The 18,936-nt window shown below is 42.3% G+C and overlaps 1 protein-coding gene across 3 annotated transcripts in view; it reads left to right on the top strand.

The window, feature by feature from the left end:
* Window positions 1-6,960: 6,960 nt before the first annotated feature.
* The window catches only part of ZNF266 (zinc finger protein 266), a 29,190-nt gene continuing 17,214 nt past the window's right edge, over window positions 6,961-18,936 (top strand). For 2 of the 3 annotated variants that reach the window (XM_032169578.2, XM_032169577.2), the window contains exon 1: window positions 6,961-7,418. The gene's annotated coding sequence lies outside the window, so the exon portion shown is untranslated. Of the gene's footprint in view, window positions 7,419-7,646; window positions 7,711-18,936 lie in introns of all 3 variants that reach the window. The other variant, XM_058426073.1, reaches the window with a different exon arrangement.

The following is an 18,936-nucleotide window of genomic DNA, read 5'->3' as shown; positions in this document are numbered from 1 at the left end:
GTTGACGTACTGAAACATTAATTTTAGGTAAGGGGAGTTGGTCCTCCAAATATATACTAATTTCAGCCAGGTGGACATGAAATTAAATATCTCAGGCCAGGTATGGTGGCTCATGTCTATAATCCCAGCACATTGGGAGGCTGAGGCAAGCGGATCACTCTGAGTTCAGGAGTTTGAGACCAGCCTGAGCAACATGGTGAAACACTGTCTCCACTAAAAATACAAAAATTAGCCCTGCTTGGTGATGCACGCCTGTAATTCCAGTTACTTGGGAGGCTGAGGCACAATAATCACTTGAACCCAGGAGGCGGAGGCTGCATTGAGCTGAAATTGCACCACTCCAGCTTTGGTGATGGAGTAGACTCTGTCTCAAAAAAAAAGAAAACAAGAAATATCTCAGAGTATTTCACAGAGGTCAACATATTTGAAAATGTGAGGAAACTTTTAAAGCTGTACTGGTCATAGAGCAAAGTGAAGTATAGAATAGAGTCAGACTGCTAGAGTACATGTCTTGCCTCTGCCTCTTGCTGGCTATGTAATTTTGTAGAAGTTGAATGGCCTCTCTTGCCTCAGTCTGATCTTCTGTAAACTGTGGATGAATTTTGTAATAAGCTGCCTGATTTGGTATTGTAAGAATCAAATAAGTGAATGCATCCACTCAAATATGATAAGATTTAGTGGTACTTAGTAAGATTAAATTAGTCCTAGGTAATGATATTTTAAAGAAAACTCATTTATATGCAAATCTTCTAAATACACTTTCTAGCAAAATTCATCCAGTTATGAGAAAAAATAGCACCCTATGACCGGTTTTACTTTAGGATTGCAAGAATGGCTTATTATCAGGAATGTTTTCAACACAACTAATTACTACATTTGAGAGAGAGGAAAGTATTGTGAGGGAAGATGAAAAATTCCACATCCATTTGGAATTTAAAAAGTAAGTGAACAAGGAAAGGAAAATGAATCCAGAATGGAATGGAGAAGTTTATCCACTGATGTGATTTTTTATGTAGGAAATCCTAAGGAATCCACTAAACTATTAAAACTGATAAACAAGTTCAACAAGGTTACAGGTAACAAGATCAACATAGAAAACTCAGTTGTATTTATGTATACTATCATGGCACAAGCCAAAAATGAAATTAAGAAAACAATTCTGGCTGGGCGTGGTGGCTCATGCCTGTAATCCCAGCACTTTGGGAGGCCAAAGCGGGTGGATTGCCTGAGGTCAGGAGCTCAAGACCAGCCTGGCCAACATAGTGAAACCCCGTCTCTACTAAAAATACAAAAAAAAAATTAGCTGGGCATGGTGGCGCATGCCTGTAGTCCCAGCTACTCAGGAGGCTAAGGCAGAAGAATTGCTTGAACCCAGGAGGCGGAGGTTGCAGTGAGCTGAGATGGCACCATTGCACTCCAGCCTGGGCAATAAGAGCGAAACTTCATCTCCAAAAGAAAAAAAAAAGAAAAGAAAACAATTCCATTTATTATAGTATTAAAATAATAAAATACTTGGGAATAAATTTGATAAAGGATGTGTGAGACTTGCATACTGAATACTACAAAATGTTGATAAAGAAGACTAAAAGTAATGGAAAGTCACTCCATGTTCATGGATTAGAATACTTATTATTATTTTTGAGATGGAGTCTTGCTCTGTTGCCCAAGCTGGAATGCACTGGTGCAATCTCGGCTCATTGCAACCTCTGCCTCTGGGTTCAAGCAATTCTCCTGCCTCAGTCTCCTGAGTAGCTGGGATTACTGGCATGTGCCACCATGCCCAACTAATTTTTGTGTTTTTAGTAGATACGGGGTTTTACCATGTTGGCCAGGCTGGTCTTGAACTCCTGACCTCAAGTGATCTGCCCATCTTGGCCTCTCAAAGTGCTGGGATTATAGGCGTGAGCCACCACACCTGACCAAGAATACTTAATATTATTTTTAAGATGGCAGTACTCTCCAAGTTGGTCTATAGATTAAACATAATCCCTATCGAAATTCCAGATGGTGACAGAGTCTTTGCTTTACTCAACTATAGTCAAGCTCCTTAAACTTTTCTTAGGCCCATGTGTACACTTTTGTAAACTGAGTTTTAGCAAGAACCCTGCTAAGCCAGTACAACAAGAACCTACTACCCTCAGTATCAGATCACCCTTGATAGCTGATCAGGTTCCTGAATCTCTACTATCTACCAATTATAGGCTAAAGTGATCAGACATCATGTTAGGTCAGTTTATCCACCGTCCTCCATACCCCTGATATTCCTCTTAGCAATTTTCCATTCACTGACCTTTACTCTTTAACTTGGCTATAAATTCCCATTTGCTCATGCTATAATATTCAGAGTTAGCCTACTCTGTCACCTCCACTGCAAAATCCTATTGCAGTGGTCCCTATACCTAACGTGATGGTACTGAATAAAGTCTGCCTTACTATGCTTTAGCAAGTTCCATTGATTTTTTTTTTAATTTAGCACTGGCTTCATAGCAGAAATTGACAGGCTTATCATAAACTTTATATAGAAATGGAAAGAACAAATAGCCAAACAGCCCTGAAAAAAAGGAACACAGTTGAAGGAGTAATGCTTTTGGATTTCAAAAAGTGCTACAAAATTGTAGTAATCAAAACAACGTGGCACTGGCTTAAGGATAAACATGTAGATTAATGGAATGGAATTGAGAGTCCAGAAGTAAGCCCTCACATATATGGTCAACAGATCTACAAGGCTGCCAGGGTAATTCAATGAAGAATGAAAAGAATGTTTTCAACAAATAGTTCTGGGAGAAATTGATACCATACTGCAAAAGAATGCATTTGGGCTTTTACTACTATACCACATACAAAAGTTAACGGATACCACATTGAGGATTAAGTTAAAAAATTAAAATATTAAAAAACCCCACAAAAGTTAGCTGACAATGGATCAAAGACCTAAACATGTAAGATCTACAATAATTCCCAGAAGTATAGGGAGAAAGTTTCATGATACTGGATTTAGTACTGTTTTCTTAGGTGCAAAAACATTGCAAACAAAAAATTTCATATCAAAAACATTGCAAACAAAAAATTATCAACATTAAACTCGTACTTCAGAGGACACTTATCAATATTATATACTTTAGTATTCTAAAATATTCCATCAAGAAAGGGAAGGAAAATCCATTGAGATAAAATATTTGTAAATCATATATATGGTAAGGACCTCTCTTCAGAATATATAAAGAACTCTTGCAACCCAATGAAATTTTTTTTTTTTTTTTAAGATAGAGAGTTTCACTCTTGTTGCCCAGGCTGGATTGCAATGGCGCCATCTCAGCTCACCACAACCTCCACCTCCTGGGTTCAAGCGATTCTCCTGCCAAGGCCTCCTGAATAGCTGAAATTACAGGCATGTGCCACCATGCCTGGCTACTTTTTGTATTTTTAGTAGAGACAGGGTTTCTCCATGTTGGTCAGGCTGGTCTTGAACTCCCAACCTCAGGTGATCTGCCTGCCTCGGCCTCCCAAAGTGCTGGGATTACAGGCGTGAGCCACTGCACCCAGACTTTTTTTTTTTTTCTTCCCGAAACAGAGTCTGGCTCTGTCACCCAGGCTGGAGTGCAGTGGCATAATCTTGGCTGACTGCAACCTCTTCCTCCTGGGTTCAAGCGATTCTCCTGCCTCAGCCTCCCAAGTAGCTGGGATTACAGGTGTGTGCCACCACACCTGGCTGATTTTTGTATCTTTTACGATGTTGGCCAGGCTGGTCTTGAACTCCTGGCCTCAAGTGATCTGTCTGCCTCGGCCTCCCAAATTGCTGGGATTACAAGCCACCGCGCCCGGCCAGAAACCAAATTTTAAAAGAGGCAAAGGATTTGAACAGAAATTTCTCCAAAGCAGCATACAAATGGCTAACAAAGCACATTAAAGGATGCTCAACATCACTAGTCTTAGGGAAATACAAGTCAAAATCATGAGATATCACCTCACACCACTAACACGGTTAACATGAAAAAGACTAAAGTGTTAGCAGGGACATAGAGAAGTTGGAGCCCTCATACATTTCTGGTGGGAATGTAAAACAGTACAGCCCCTTTCAAAGACAGTGTGGTAGTTCTTCAAATTCTTAAATAGATAGTTACTGTATGGCTCAGCAATTCCATTCCCAGATATATACTCTAGAGAAATAAAAACCAGCTGGGCGTGGTGGCTTATGCCTTGGTGGAGGCCGAGGCTGGCAGGTTGCTTGAGCTTAGGAGTTTGAGACCAGCCTGGGCAAAACCTTGTCTTTACAAAAAATACAAAAATTAGCTGGGTGTGGTGGCTTATGCCTGTGGTCTCAGGTACTCAGGAGGCTGAGGTGGGAGGATTGCTTGAGCCTAGGAGGTAAAGGCTGCAGTGAGCTGTGATTTCTCAAAACAAAAAATAAAAGCCAATACGCACAAAAAGATATATGTGAATTTTCATAGCAGCATTAATCACAATACCCCCACGTGGAAACAAACCAAATGTCCATCAACTGAAGACAAATCATATATGGTATATACATAGAATGGAATATCATTCAGCAATAAAATAGAATGATCTAGGCTATAATACAGATGAACCTTGAAAAACAGGCTAAGTGAAAAAAGTTATTCACAAAAGATTGTATGATTTTAGACCGGGCATGGTGGCTCACGCCTATAATCCCAGCACTTTTGGAGGCCGAGGCAGGACTGCTTGAGCCCAGGAGTTCGAAGTCAGCCTGTGCAACATAGTGAGACCCTGTCTATACAAAAATAAAAATAAAAAAATTGTATGATTATATCCATATGAAATGTCTACAAAAGAAAAATCTGTAGTGATAAAGTAGGTTTGTGGTTCCCTGGAGCTTAAAGAGGAGGTAAATGGGTTTTCCCATTCAAAGATTTCTTTTAGTGTGATGAAAATGTTCCAAAATTATGTTTGAACAACACTGTGAATGTACTAATATTGAATTATATAGCTTTAAGTGGGTGAACTGTGTTTGTTATATGTGAATTGTATCTCAATAAAGCTGGTCTAAAAACCAAAACGGAAAAATCATGATAATAGCTACATCATTGGGAGCATAAAAATTTAATGTCTATTAAGCATTTAGGGTAGTAAGATATGAAAACAGCTACCGCCAGGTGCAGTGGCTCCCGCCAGCACTTTCGGAGGCCGAGGTGGGCAGATCACCTGAGGTCAGGAGTTTGAGACCAGCCTGGCCAACATGGTGAAACCCCATCTCTACTGAAAGAAAAAAAAAATATATATAAAAATTAGCTGAGCGTGGTGGCACGTGCCTGTAATCCCAGCTACTCGGGAGGCTGAGAAAGGAGAATCCCTAGAACCCAGGAGGCAGAGGTTGCAGTGAGCCGAGATCTTATCACTGTATTCCAGCCTGGGTGACAGAGCAAGACTGTCTCAAAAACAAACAAACAAAAAAGCTACCATTATTATTATTATTTTTTTACCACGGAATATTATTAGTTGATATAAAACCACTGGAATGAAAAGATTATGATCTTGATATTGGCATAAGTAAATGTATTACTGGCATAGAGTCTAGAATCAGATACAGGTATACATAGGAATTTATAGTTTAATAAACATGGAATTTGAAATCAGTAAATCAAGGACAGTTTATCAATATGTGGTACTACAATAACTGGCCATGTTTCTGGAGGAAAAAGATATTGTATCCACTATCCCACACCACATGCTGAAACACATTCCCATGAGCATGAAAGATTTCAATGTTTTTAAAGTAATAATTTGCAGAAGAAAATTAGGAAATCTATATGTAATGTAGAGTTTATGGAGACTTCTTAAAGCAAGAGAGAAAACTTAAAAAAGAAAATCCTTTTTTAGATGAAATATTAACTGCAAAGTAGTTATCAATTCAATAGGTTCATAAAATATTTGATAATGTATGTATATGAACAGTTCTTCATGTTAGTAAAACAGTGTTCAAAACAACTTCATTAACTCCACAAAGGCCACCCACTACAAACCACAGCAAAAACGATTTCTGAAGAAACTAGAATCACTCCTGCAGAAGTGAATGCCTGATTATCAGTGCTATTTTACAACGCAGTACGGGAGGCCCTGGAACTCACGGTAAGATCTCAGAAAATAATGTATTATTCAAAGAAGAAAAATCAACATTTACAAAAAGTATCAGCATATGGAAAACACAAAGGAATCAACTATTAGAATTTAGCATGGCGTCCAGATAAATGAAATAAGGGGAAATATTGGCCTGAAGTTGAACTGGGCCCGGCGCCGTGGTGCACGCCTTTTGGGAGGCCGAGGCGGGATGATTGCTTGAGCCCAGGAGTTTGAGATCAGCCTGGGTAACATACCTCATTTCTGGGGAAAAAAAAAAATTAGCCGGGCGTGGTGCCCTGCGCCTGTAGACCCAGCTACTCGAGAGACTGAGGCGGGATGATCGCGTGAGCCCAGGAGTTTCGCCCCACAGCACGCCAGCCTGGACTACACAGTGAGACCCTGTCTCAAAAAAACAAAAAACAAACTAAAACTAGATTGAATGAATGGAGGAGATAGGCCATATCATGGACTGGCGGGTTTATCAACGGAAGAATCATTTTGAGGGTGCTAGGAACGTGGGAGGAAGTGAGAATAAAAGCTTTTTGTGAGCATTGTGCGCATCCTGTGGGGGAGCCCCCACCTTTAACTTTGACACCACCACCGACCCCACCCTGGGTTAGCCCCGTCCGCAGGCCTGGTTCTGACCTCAACCTTGTGCTCTGGGCCCCTTTTGGCTTGCATCCCTCAAGCTGAGCCGACTCCAAGGCCTCCAAGGCGGTTCCGTAGCCACTGGGGAGTAAACCATAATCTCTCTGCCTGAAGATGTTCAGCTTGGCTGAGGTTGTAGTCCCCGAGCGCTCCTCTCGATTAGAGGCTGGAGGCGGAAGTGACGTCAGTGGAGCGCTGCTGTGTTTTCCGGCGTTTTCTCCGCGCAGCCAAACCCGTTTTTTTCCTGGTGGTGTTAGGGGTTAATACAGCTTTAGCGAGGTCGAATAACGGGCGAGAGCCAGCGGTGGAAGGGGTGGTGAAAGTACCAGTTTGCCCCAGGCCGCCGAGGGGCCTCCTTAGAGAGGCCTTGCCGGCTCCGCTCGCGTCCGCCGGGGCAGCGCGGGTCCTTCTGGCGCCGCCAGTTCCAAAAAGCCACTCGAGCTGTCACTGCAACGGCCCTGGGCCAGGAGCCGTTTCGGGATCTGTGTTAAGGGCGCTTCTTCACGATTTCTGCAAACACGGTGATTGCCGCTTCAAACTCCTCCACAGCGATTCTTTGTGACTTTTTTTTTTTTTTTTTTCCCCAGAAACAACGAGTTTTCGTCGTTCGAGTCAGGTTAACTGTGGTCCTTCGTCCCCTCATCTCCTGGACCTGGCGAGTCCAGCTCGTCCGGGTGAGTACTGGGGTGAAAGTTGGTTTCGGGGGCTTCTTCCTCCTGTTTTATCTGAGAATTTGTTTTTCTCTTTGCGCGTCCTGTATTTACTTTTGACACACTACATTCAGGTAGAAACATAAAGCTGTACTTATTTCTCTATGTGAATATAAACGTTTGTAGACCACGAGTCTTTCTACTGAAGAAAAGCAAGAATATTCAGCTATTCTTTTTATCTGAACTTCCTAGGCCTGTACCTCCCCACAGAGCTTCAAAACGGGGGCTTTTAGGAAGGAGGAATGGAGGCTTTGAAGTAAGTTGAACATTGCAGGCGTGACACTTAAGGTTTAAATGCGGTAATACGTGTCCTATAGATAAAGACATGTCCTTTTAAAACTATAATACTATGAACCAAGAAAATTTAAAATGTTGTTAATATGTACCCCGTGTAAAAAGGTACAATTCTCCACTTTTTTCCAATATATGCTTTTGATTGTTTTGGGATCTAATATGTATCCAAGGTCCATGTCTTTTAGTCTCTTTAAAACTAGCAGACACTGTCCGTTATATTGTCTTTTTGCGGAGTCACTCGTTCTTTCAGAAAGTTAAACATTTTGGTAGTTCTGATTGTATTCTGTGCCGTGTTTAAATGTATCCTTCATTTCTTGGTGTATCCTGTAAATGGATGAGTGTCTGAATGGTTAATTAAGGCATAGTAAAAAAATTCATCATAGGGCTGTTCTTAGGGAGGTTGTAAACTAGTGGAGAAGGCTGCCACGTAACCAAGCAAATAAGTGTATTACAAATTGATGAGGGTCTGTAAGTAAAGTAGAGGACAGAATTATTTTCTCTATTTTTCTTTGGAATAGGCAATGCTAAGAAAAGAGTGATATTCAAGCTGAGACCAAAAATATGGTATGATTTAGCCATGTTGAAGGGGAAGGAAATAAGAGCTGGGCAAAGCATTCTGTGAATTGGCTGACTCCATTTCTATGGTGAGACAGAGGAGTGCATCAAAGTTTACTCCCAGGTTTGACAGAGTCAGTATTCTTTCTTTGATTGGGGAAACAATGTGATAGGATAATTTAATCTTAAATGTATGACAGGAAAAAGTAAGTCATATCTTTTTTTGGAGACAGAGTTTCGCTGTTGCCCAGGCTCCAGTGCAGTGGCAGGATCTCGGCTCACTGTAACACTGTAACCTCCACCTCTTGGGTTTTCAAGCCACCCTTCTGCCTCAGCCACCCTAGTAGCTGGGATTACAAGTGTGCACCACCATGCCTGTCTAATTTTTGTATATATATATATTTTTTGGTAGAGATGGTTTCACCATGTTGGCCAGTCTGGTCTCAGACTCCTGACCTCAAGTGATCCTCCCACCTCGGCCTCCCAAAATGCTGGGATTACAGGTGTAAGCCACTGTGCCTGGCCAAAGTAAGTGATATCTGACAAATGATGTAAGTCAAGGGAAAATAGGAGAAGCATGAATGTGTTTTAATTACATGAATAAGAAATTAATTCAAGGGATTAATGAGAACCAGTGCTTGAGCATTGAAAAATAAGCTCTCCATGAAAATTCACTGATGTTAATTATTAGTCTCAGGAAATATGTATATTCATAAACAGACAAAACCTCTTTCAATGTTGTTTTTTTCAATTCACTTTTGGGTTCCTTCTCCTACCTAAATTAGTCCTTCGTTTCCCTGAAGGAATGTCCAGAGTAAGCATCTGTGTGACTCCTTATAGACACTCATACACCTAGGGGGTTGGCTTGATACACTCCATGTAAGTGAATGACCAGAAAACTCACCTGCCAATGTGGGCTGCCAAAAAGCTGTGAAGGGGCCACATGGCCTGGAAATACAACAGATCTTAGAATAATGTCTGTTAATTATAACATCAATGAGGGAAAAAAAATGGAATTCCTGTAGGGCCACTCTGTAGATTCTGCATGTTCTTCCCATGTCTGCGTGGATTTTCTCTGGGTACTCTGGTTTCTTCCCACATCCCAGAGATGCACATGTTAGCTTAATTGGTATGTCTAAATTATTCCACTATGAATGTGTGTGTGTATGTGCCCTGAGCTGTTAGGATGGGCTCTGGCCATTTTCATCCTGGAACTGAAATAGGTGGATTGGAGAATGAATGAATGAATACAAACTATTGTAAAGTAAAAATTCCTAAAACATTTGATAATGATACAAATGTACAACGGTAAATGGTACCACTTAGCAAGCTGGCCCCATTTGTTATTGTTTTTGAGCTTCTTGGTGGCAGGAGGTGGTCCTTACAGTTTTTGCTTTGGAAACATTTATTTGTTGATTTAACCCACCACTGTTAACTGCCATCAAACACCAATTCATCAAAAATTGGATAAATAGCCTATTTTTATTAGTCTTTCTTAAATGTATATATAGCTCACATTTATTTCAATATTTAATATTAGAAGCGTTTGGGGTCTTTATTTAGAAGTTTAGTGACGTTTTTGTGACCAGAAATATGCTATAGGAGCTTAACTCGCTTATATCAATTAGCATGTGAAAAATTCGCTTTGTTGTATGTCATTTCGCTTAAAGTCTCAGTTTCCAAGAACCCGTTGATGACTTTAAGTGAAGACTTAAATTCTATATATTTTCTCTGTTTGGCACTTAGGGGTTCCAGTGAGCTAGCCGCATGTAGTGAAATCATTGATGAGGGTTCTGATATAAAGTTGCTGAGGATGTGCATATACTGCTTTTTGGAGAGTGTATTGGCAAACCAATTTCAAAAACTGTTGGCAGTATATACTAGTTTTATGCACATACATGCCCTACAGCAACAGTAATGTGTACAATATGTGTATCAAGATAAAAGTAGGCCAGGTGCAGTGGCTCAACGCCTGTAGTCCCAACACTTTGGGAGGCCGAGGTGGGTGGATCACTTCGGGTCAGGAGTTCAAGACCAGCCTGGCCAACATGGTGAAACCCCGACTCTACTAAAAAAATACGAAAATTAGCCGGGCATGGTGGTGGGTGCCTGTAATCCCAGCTACTTGGGAGACTGAGGCCGGAAAATTGCTTGAACCAGGGAGGTGAAGGCTGCAGTGAGCCAAGATTGCGCTACTGCACTCCAACCTGGGCAACCAGAGTGAGACCCTGTCTAAAAACAAAACAAAACAAAACCCAACTGACTTGAGACCTCAATTACATCTGCAGTCTCTTCATTTTTGCTTATTCTTCTGTTAGAAACAGTCAGAGGTCGTGCATACACTCAACAGAAGGGTGTTATCCAGGGTATGAATGCCAGCAGGTGGGATCTCTGGGATCATATTAGAGTATTTGGCCACAGTGTGGCTGTAGCCCACTGGATGGTGAAATTTGCTGGGTTACTCAGGCTGGAGTTGGTCATAGTCCTTAGGCAAGGTTGAAGCAGTGTTTGAAGGCAAAGGCCAGCTGCAATGGGTGGGTCAGCCTGTAGGGGGAGTCAGGACACCACTGTAGCTATGAGGCTTGGACTGCTTCATGTCTGCCCTGGAAGTGCTGTGACAAACACACCTCTGGGGCACACTCACACTGATGGTGATGGGCAGCTATGCAGGGGAAATTTGCATGCCACTTTGTTTGCAAGGCCTGGGACTTCAGTGTTCACGTTTGGAGGCCTTTGGGAACAAACCTCTGGGGCACAGGTCATGCAGCAGCATGCATCCTGGCATGCACATTGTCTGTGTCATGAGGGACACAAGCCATCAAGCCAGTCGGCATATGTGCAGAGGGTGCCTCTGCTAGTGGGAGTCCTTTGAGCATGTGGCGTCCGTGTTAGGAGGGCCACAGGGTGGTAGTGACTGGGCCAGGGTTTTGTGGTATCCTGAGGACTGTGTTCTGGGCACATGGTATGGACAGAGCACCCTCCAATACCCTCACACCCACACTGCTGACCACCATGCCGCAACTGTATCCAGCAGGCGACGCTCCCTTGTGCAGTGTCCATCCCATGTCCCCTTTTAGTATGTTCCTCTAATTAGGTCCTGAGGCCTCTGTCTCTGGAGAGTGGCTGTAAATTCTAGCCCTGTCCCGACCAAGAGGAGAGATGTTCTGGCGTGTTGGGCAGGTTAGATACAGAAAAGGCAACACAACAAAACACATCAAGTAGCAGAAGCATTTTATTCCTCACAGATCTGTGAAAAGAGGGTTGTCCTTGAGGTCCTGACGGGAAGTCAGGAGACAGTCGGGTGCCAACCAGTGGGTGGGGAATGAGACAGAGAGGACCTGTGGGACTGTGCCTTTGTTACGGTCCATGGGCCTTATCCCTCAGGCTTTCCCAGCATGGTTGTGGATTGGGTAGCCTGAACAGTGAAGAGAACTGATTTACGTGACTGGTGTTGGCCAATAGGTTTCATTATGGTCAGCAGCTGTGGGGTGTGTTGGGTTTGGGGTCAGTGAGGTGAGGAACAAGTAGGCTATGTCACAAACAGCACACAGGGAGGGGAAGTTTTAAGTAAGCCAAAGGTGATGGGGTCCGACTGGGTTCCAAATAACTTACGTCAGGCCTAAAAATGGATGTAGGGCAGTTATGTTGGAGGGTATGAGCTGATGATTTAGTAAAGCATATGTAAAGGTTAGTGGTATTGTGTGTGACCAAGGGGCAGGAGTGGTTGTGGTTGGAGAGGCAAGGCTGGAGGTCGAGGTAGAAAGTGGGAAGGGTAGTAGTGTTGCGGGACAATCAAAGATAGGAGAGACCGAACAGAGTGAGTTCAGGAAAGGTCTTTATTAAAAGGTGATCACCTGGCTCAGTAGGACTAGCGTCCAGGAAATTCTGAGCCCTGGACAAAGAAAGCAGCCACCTTTTAAGCAGTCAGTGGCTGGGAGCTACTGGTGCAGGAAGCATACTTACAGAAGCGAGAACAAAGGCAGTTGAGCAGTCTTTTACATTTATCTATACTACATGTTCCGCATCCCTGGGAAACCATGTTTCTCTATTAACCTTGTAACTTTGCAGCTGCACTAGGGAGGTGAAACAGGAACTCACTGAGTCTCAAGGAATGTGAAATTAGCAAGTACAGATAAGGCTGGCTGAGCACAGAAGGAAAAACAGGCAGTTAGTATTCTCTTAGACTACGGGGTGGGGGGGGGTAGGAGGAAGGGCTATGCTAAGCTTAGCTTTTGAAGGAAAAAGTAAAAATTTTTGGTTGTCTTTGATTATACTTGTAAAATTCATGAATTCCTTCTTCAGTAGAAGGCATCAGGGAGTAGGTGGTCCCCTCCCTGGGGTTAAGCAGTTTACTGCCATGAGGCAGGTGCCTCTTGGGGAAAACAGTAATCTCCATTAATTTTAGTAACTGCTACCAGATTTTCCTTCAGGCATGGGTATGTGGGTGTGCACATATGAGCAGAAAGCAAGCACTCTACGAGGATCGTGGGCTAAGCAGACAGTTCAGGAAGAAAAAAGTCTTCTGTGTCCATTTGTGTTTTAGGAGAGGCAGTCCACGGGCATCACTGTGTGGAGGTTTTAGTGTAGTGGTGGAGTCATCTCCACCATCAGTCTTGGGTCAGGGCTGTGTTGCTGGAGGCAATGTTGTTTCCAGCAGTGATATTTTGGGCTAGGATAAAGTTATCTAGGATGTCACTAGGGTATCCTTTTAAAGTGAATACCCACTGAAGTAGATGTGGCCCTCCAGGTTGTAAACCAACAAAGCACCTAGTAAGATGAACCGTTAACAGAATGATATGTAGCTGTACCTGACAACGTGTTTTTGTTTCTGTCTTTTGGTGAAAGTTTAGGTTCAGGTGGGTCCCCTATCAGATGAGCAGCTGCTGGGCCTTTGGGACAATCTAATGTTAGTAAGTCCCAGGAGACTATGCACCCTCTATTCGGCCTTCAGCCCTTGTGGGATGGGGACAAGATTGAAAATAAGTTAAGCCCTAGAGCATGATAGAGAATTTCAGGAGTTTGTTTTTTGGACTGGAATTTGAAAAGTAGTTATCTGAGGGCATTTTTCTGTCTTTCAGTGAAACCAGTTATCTGAGACCTATTAGGGAAATGAAAGTTCTATTGAATATATTTTTCGAGGCGCTAGCATTATGTATTTTAAGAAATGAAACATGGGCTGGGCACAGTGGCTCATCCCTGTAATCCCAGCAGTTTGGGAGGCCGAAGTGGGAGGATTGCTTGAGCCCAGGAGTTTGAGACCAGCCTGGGCAACGTAGCAAGACCCTGCCTCTTAAAAAAAATTAAATTGACAAAAAAGAAGTAAAACATATATCTAGGTTACTAATAATGTCTGTAACTCCGAAGGGAATAAGTAGTGTCCTGGCAAGGCCTCGTATTGTGGCCTTTAGTGTATGGAGAGATGTGGGAGTTTGCTTTATATTTTGGGTATCTGTCAGACAAGAGATTCCCAGGGTTTTTTTTTTTCTCCCACCTTGAAAGGGACAATTTTTAGGTAATGACCCAATAGTTTATCGTAACCATGAAGAAGGTGGGACGGTTTGTTGACCCGGGCATCCGGTGCTAAGACAGCTGCCCGAAGTTTGGCCAGGCATGTTGTTTCTTGGGTCCTGTCCTTTATTAGGGACATCCTGGCTAAGGGATGGAAGGCAGCAGCATTCCGCTGAGCCCCATCACTTACGATGGTCAGCAGTGGCCTTTGCACAGTCTATGAACTCCCATTACTGTTCACTTAGTTAATCCCAGGGGCTTTCCAGGTAGTCAGGGGACCTGGGGGAGGGAGGAGTGACCTCCTTCAGCACCCTGGCATCAGGCAAGGGACTGAGGACAGGGGAAGCCACTGCCGCCTGCGGGTAGATTAGACCCGAGAGCCTGAGATTGGCTTCATCGTGGCCTAAGGAACCCTCAGTGGCCAGGCAGAGCTTGTGGAGGGTTGTTTCCCTGACCCAGAGCACAGTGGGCAGCTGCATAGGAGGATCACAGGCTCAGGTCTGTGAGATCATCTGTTTCCAGGAGAGCCCAGTAGATGGCCAGTCACTTGTTTTACTGGTGAATAACAGGAAGTCAGGAGGGGCAGTGTCTCTCCTAGAGGGCCTGGGGCAGCTAATGACCATCATAAGTGATCCAGAGACTCCAGCAGGCATTTAAAAAGTTGCCAGTCTCTCTAGCATGAAGGAGGTCCTTTTAGAAAGTTGATTTTTTTCCCCCGTTTTCTTTTTTTTTTCCTTCGAGGCATTAATAGGAGTGCTTGTTGATTTTAATTTAAATTATAATTTGTAAATCAGGAATATGTTGCAACCAGAACCCAAAAATTACTAAAAGGTACTGGAATTACTTCCCATTAGTGACCATGTCAAGAGTTTCCTTGGGGAAGGCTATTATTGGTGCAGTGCATACCTATGTTCCTGGAGAAGGTGGATGTTGTAAAGATCTTGTTTGCAAAGATCCTACGTGATGACAGATCTGTTGAGTAGCCTGGAAAAGGTGTGTTGTGTCCCATTGGAGGGAGAGGCAAGCTGCAGCTGAGAGGCTGTTGAAATAGGCACTGAACAGGGCGTGTTGTCCAGGCCGGGTGTGGTGGCTCACGCCTGTAATCCCAGCACTTTGGGAGGCCGAGGCGGGCAGATCACTTGAGATCAGGAGTTCAAGACCAGCCTGGCCAACATGCTGAAACCCTGTCTGTACTTAAAAAAAAAAAAAAAAAAATTAGCCGGGCATGGTGGCGTGCACCTGTAATCCCAGCTACTCGGGAGGCTGAGGCAATAGAATCACTTGAACCCTGGGAGGCAGAGGTTGCAGTGAGCCGAGATTGCGCCACTGCACTCTAGCCTGGGCGACAGAGCAAGACTCAATCTCAGAAAAAAAAAAAAAAAAAACAAAACATGGCCAAATTTATAATTAAAAGCACAATAGTTATTGGTTGTTTATTGAATAGAATCAGGAGTTTTAATAATATTGGGTGTGGGTGCCTTGATGGATGGAACCACAATATGAAGGCTGTAGTAATCCAGCATGAGGTGCCCTTTATTTTCATCTTCAGATTCAAGAGCAGGCACAATTGGGCTGTCAAATGGAGAAGCAGTAGGGATAATCACCCCTTCATTAATTAGGTTTTATAGAAGTTTTAATCCTTGAGGCCCTGTTGTAACTTACATTGGGCCATGTGAAATATTTTAACTGATTATCCATGGGGTCCCATTTTATCAAGCCAATTTGTAAGTGTCAAAGTCTCACTTTAATTTTAATTTGCTATTTATTAGCATATATATTTTTCTTTTTTTATTATACTTTAAGTTCTACGGTACATGTGCACAACGTGCAGGTTTGTTACATGTGTATACATGTGCCATGTTGGTGTGCTGCACCCATTAACTCGTCATATAAATTGGGTATATCTCCTAATGCTATCCCTACCCCCTCCTACCACCCCACAACAGTCTCCGGTGTGTGATGTTCCCCTTCCTGTGTCCAGGTGTTCTCATTGTTCAATTCCCACCTATGAGTGAGAACATGCGGTGTTTGGTTTTTTGTCCTTGCGATAGTGTGCTGAGAATGATGGTTTCCAGCTTCATCCATGTCCCTACAAAGGACACGGACTCATCATTTTTTATGGCTGCATAGTATTCCATGGTGTATATGTGCCATATTTTCTTAATCCAGTCTATCATTGTTGGACATTTGGGTTGGTTCCCAGTGTTTGCTATTGTGAATAGTGCCACAATAAACATACGTGTGCATGTGTCTTTATAGCAGCATGATTTATAATCCTTTGGGTATATACCCAGTAATGGGATGGCTGGGTCAAATGGTATTTCTAGTTCTAGATCCCTGAGGAATCACCACACCGACTTCCACAATGGTTGAACTAGTTTACAGTCCCACAAACAGTGTAAAAGTGTTCCTATTTCTCCACATCCTCTCCAGCACCTGTTGTTTCCTTTTTAATGATTGCCATTCTAACTGGTGTGAGGTGATCTCATTGTGGTTTTGATTTGCATTTCTCTGATGGCCAGTGATGATGAGCATTTTTGCATGTGTTTTTTGGCTGCATAAATGTCTTCTTTTGAGAAGTGTCTGTTCATGTCCTTCACCCACTTTTTGATGGGGTTGTTTTTTTCTTGTAAATTTGTTTGAGTTCTTTGTAGATTCTGGATATTAGCCCTTTGTCAGATAAGTAGGTTGCAAAAATGTTCTCCCATTCTGTAGGTTGCCTGTTCACTCTGATGGTAGTTTCTTTTGCTGTGCAGAAGCTCTTTAGTTTAGTTAGATCCCATTTGTCAATTTCGGCTTTTGTTGCCATTGCTTTTTGTGTTTTAGACATGAAGTCCTTGCCCATGCCTGTGTCCTGAATGGTATTGCCTAGGTTTTCTTCTAGGGTTTTTATGGTTTCAGGTCTAACATGTAAGTCTTTAATCCATCTTGAATTAATTTTTGTATAAGGTGTAAGGAAGAGATCCAGTTTCAGCTTTCTACATATGGCTAGCCAGTTTTCCCAGCACCATTTGTTAAATAGGGAATCCTTTCCCCATTTCTTCTTTTTGTCAGGTTTGTCAAGGATCAGATAGTTGTAGATGTGTGGCATTATTTCTGAGGGCTCTGTTCTGTTCCATTGGTCTATATCTCTGTTTTGGTACCAGTACCATGCTGTTTTGGTTACTGTAGCCTTATAGTATAGTTTGAAGTCAGGTAGCATGATGCCTCCAGCTTTGTTCCTTTGGCTTAGAATTGACATGGCAATGTGGACTCTTTTTTGGTTCCATATGAACTTTAAAGTAGTTTTTTCCAATTCTGTGAAGAAAGTCATTGGTAGCTTGTTGGGGATGGCATTGAGTCTGTAAATTACCTTGGGCAGTATGGCCATTTTCACAATATTGATTCTTCCTATCCATGAGCATGGAATGTTCTTCCATTTGTTTGTATCCTCTTTTATTTCATTGAGCAATGGTTTGTAGTTCTCCTTGAAGAGGTCCTTCACATCCCTTGTAAGTTGGATTCCTAGGTATTTTACTGTCTTTGAAGCAATTGTGAATGGGAGTTCACTCATGATTTGGCTCTCTGTTTGTCTGTTATTGGTGTATAAGAATGCTTGTGATTTTTGCACATTGATTTTGTATCCTGAGACTTTGCTAAAGCTGCTTATCAGCTTAAGGAGATTTGGGGCTGAGATGATGGGGTTTTCTAGATATACAGTCATGTCATCTGCAAACAGGGACAATTTGACTTTCTCTTTTCCTAACTGAATACCCTTTATTTCTTTCTCCTGCCTGATTGCCCTGGCCAGAACTTCCAACACTGTGTTGAATAGGAGTGGTGAGAGAGGGCATCCCTGTCTTGTGCCAGTTTTGAAAGGGAATGCTTCCAGTTTTTGCCCATTCAGTATGATATTGGCTGTGGGTTTGTCATAAATAGCTCTTATGATTTTGAGATATGTCCCATCAATACCTAATTTATTGAGAGTTTTTAGCATGAAGGGCTGTTGAATTTTGTCAAAGGCCTTTTCTGCATCTATTGAGATAATCATGTGGTTTTTGCCATTGGTTCTGTTTATATGCTGGATTACGTTTATTGATTCGTGTATGTTGAACCGGCCTTGCATCCCAGGGATGAAGCCCACTTGATCATGGTGGATAAGCTTTTTGATGTGTTGCTGGATTCGGTTTGCCAGTATTTTGTTGAGGATTTTTGCATTGATGTTCATCAGGGATATTTTTATTGTGTCTCTGCCAGGCTTTGGTATCAGGATGATGCTGGCCTCATAAAATGAGTTAGGGAGGATTCCCTCTTTTTCTGTTTGTTGGAATAGTTTCAGAAGGAATGGTACCAGCTCCTCCTTGTACCTCTGATAGAATTCGGCTGTGAGTCCGTCTGGTCCTGGACTTTTTTTGGTTGGTAAGCTATTAATTATTACCTCAATTTCAGAGCCTGTTATTGGTCTATTCAGAGATTCAACTTCTTCCTCCTTTAGTCTTGGGAGGGTGTATGTATCAAGGAATTTATCCATTTCTTCTAGATTTTCTTGTTTATTTGCATAGTGGTGTTTATAGTATTCTCTGATGGTAGTTTGTATTTCTGTGGGATTGGTGGTGATATCCCCTTTATCAGTTTTTATTGCGTCTATTTGATTCTTCTCTCTTTTCTTCTTTATTAGTCCTGCTAGCAGTCTATCAATTTTGTTGATCTTTTCAAAAAACCAGCTCCTGGATTCATTGATTTTTTGAAGGGTTTTTTGTGTCTCTATCTCCTTCAGTTCTGCTCTGATCTTAGTTATTTCTTGCCTTCTGTTAGCTTTTGAATGTGTTTGCTCTTCTCTAGTTCTTTTAATTGTGATGTTAGGGTGTCAATTTTAGACCTTTCCTCCTTTCTCTTGTGGGCATTTAGTGCTATAAATTTCCCTCTACACACTGCTTTGAATGTGTCCGAGAGATTCTGGTATGTTGTGTCTTTGTTCTCGTTGGTTTCAAAAAACATCTTTATTTCTGCCTTCATTTCGTTATGTACCCAGTAGTCATTCAGGAGCAGGTTGTTCAGTTTCCATGTAGTTGAGCGGTTTTGAGTGAGTTTCTTAATCCTGAGTTCTAGTTTGATTGCACTGTGGTCTGAGAGACAGTTTGTTACA

This window comes from Hylobates moloch, unplaced genomic scaffold (genome assembly GCF_009828535.3).
Source record: "Hylobates moloch isolate HMO894 unplaced genomic scaffold, HMol_V3 SCAFFOLD_12, whole genome shotgun sequence".
Lineage (NCBI taxonomy): Eukaryota > Metazoa > Chordata > Mammalia > Primates > Hylobatidae > Hylobates > Hylobates moloch.
Note: the sequence above shows the minus strand (reverse complement) of the source record. Positions and strands in the feature narration are given on the sequence as shown.